General features: G+C 36.5%; 1 non-coding gene across 1 annotated transcript; it reads right to left on the reverse strand.

Annotated features, from left to right (window-relative positions):
- Nucleotides 1-764: 764 nt before the first annotated feature.
- Nucleotides 765-837, reverse strand: TRNAR-UCU. The gene has a single exon. It is a non-coding gene; the product is annotated as a tRNA-Arg (tRNA).
- Between the last annotated feature and the right edge of the window lie 1535 nt (nucleotides 838-2372).

A 2372-nucleotide genomic window follows, 5' to 3' on the forward strand; every position in this document is an offset into this window, starting at 1 on the left:
GTCATTCTATTTATTTTAAGTTGTATGATAAAGAACTAAACTACAATTTTGCAGTTTAATCAAGCAACTTTTATCAAAATGATATTATTGTAAAGGCAAGGAATTGCAGGTTTTTTCTCGTCCAAAATTACTCTAAAATATTGTGTTGGATATATATTCTTGGTGTCCAAAATGGGAAGATAAGGCATCAAGTCGGAAAAATAAAAATTTGATTAATATCTCACTGGGATCTTGCTCGATAACGGCAGGTGGTTTCCTAAAAACATATCAATAACATCACATGTCAATACCATGTACAGTATGGAGGTCGGCCTCATTTGGCAATTGAGTTTGTTGGGTCTGGTTTAGCATGAACTATCAAGGAAATTAGTCGTTTGACTCATTTCCTTCAGAAAATATTAGAGCAACCTCTGGATCATTTGTCGTTTGTTTTGTCTTTGTTTTTGACAATTTACTGAACGCTTGCGAATTCCCGATGAACCGTGAATGGAAATACCGAAGAAAATAAGCTGCTTTGGAAAGGTGAAAAGCACGAGAAGAATTTAGTTTAAAGAATCCCAATAATGATATTGTACGAGGGAAATATGGTTTAGCAACTTTGTATGATAGAAGTTTAACTTAATCATGTTTCTTCAACGGTTTAGGCAACCCCTTACCATTCCATCCGGTTTCTTTGAAATTTCTCTGCAGATATTTTTTCATCAAGAACCCAAGGTTAAGTTCATGTGGAAAAAAAAAAGAACCCAAGGTTAAGCCAAAAAATGCACACCCGGTGGGACTCGAACCCACAATCGTCTGATTAGAAGTCAGATGCCTTATCCATTAGGCCACGGGTGCTTGTCTGTTCGAGTCCTTACTTAACAACTTATTTTAAACAATTTCTTATTTGTAAGATCAACATGAAAGAACTGATCACTTTTGTACTCTCCACCATTGACCGAACGTAGTACTTTGATCTTTTTTCCAGTTTGGGCCTCGGTTTTCTTCTTCCACCTCACAAAGACTTCTAGCTAGGAATTTATCCTTATGCCTCATGGTGTACACCGATACGCGCCTAGAATAGTCATCAACGAATGATACAAACCAATGTTTCCCTCCCAATGATGCATTCTTTAAAGGACCCCAAACATCTGAGTGAACATAATCAATAACTTCACTAGTAATGTGGATTATTGTGCCAAAGCTTGTTCTTGTTTTCTTGCCATTAACACAATTTTGACAAAATTCTAACTTGCAGGCAATAGCATCTTTCAAAAAGTCTTGTTGAGTCAACCTATGTAACGAATTCTCAACGGGATGTGCAAGTCTCATGTGCCATAGCTTCGTCTTCTTGATAGATGCACTCTCGATATGTTCAGAAATCGATACATCCCCCGTTGTTGTACTCCCAATTAATTAGTACAAGTTACATCTAGATATTACCTTTAGAACACCATTTTCTGTGACTATCTTATAGCCCTTAGCTTCTAAAGTTCCAAGTGAAATCATATTCTTCTTTATGGCAGGTACAAATCTTACATCCTTCAACTCTCTAACCATACCATCATGCATCTCGATACGTACACTACTAATCCCAATCACCCTACAGGAATGATTGTTTCCCATGCGTACTTCCCATCAAGCTCCTCAAATCTTGAGAACCAGTACCGATATGGGAATATATGATACGTTTCTCCAGTATCTAATACCCATGTACCATCTGCATTAGCACAAGCTGATGGGGTCACAGTCAGCAAGAAATCAGAAGCATTATCTGATTCGTCATTACCTTTTGCAATATTCACCTCGGTCTTGTTGGTATCTCCTTTTCTTACCTTACGCATGGGACAATCCTTATCCCAATGACCGAAGTCATGGAACCAAGCAGACTCATCCTTCGGCAGTCGCATTCTACTCTTACAACGCCCTCTACCTTTACCATAACCACCAGTCTTCTTTCTCCTGTCAGTTGAACGACCTCTTGTAAGAAGCACATCATTATTAGTTTCGATTGCAAGGTATTCACGCTCCCTCTTCCTGAACTCCTCACTATGATGTGTTTTCAAAGTTGTTGTAGTAATAAGATTCGTTCAAGACTTGTGAAAGCAGATTTTAGACTTAATTTTAAATAAAAATATAGGAAACTTAAATAAAAGTGATATGAAAAATATGGAGAAGACTAGGGCTATGGATTCCACTAATTACCAATATCAAAGTGATTTTATATTCTCTAATTATAATTATGCAAATCCTTCATTCAAATTGATTTTAAATATTGCAAAAGTTGATTTTTTTAGAAATAACAATTGTAAATCGAAAGTATGGGACATCAAAACTCTAGGCTAGCATGCTCCATCAATTGAAATAACAATTGTTTAACAAAAACCATTTTT

This window comes from Papaver somniferum, chromosome 3 (assembly GCF_003573695.1).
Source record: "Papaver somniferum cultivar HN1 chromosome 3, ASM357369v1, whole genome shotgun sequence".
Classification (NCBI taxonomy): Eukaryota; Viridiplantae; Streptophyta; class Magnoliopsida; order Ranunculales; family Papaveraceae; genus Papaver; species Papaver somniferum.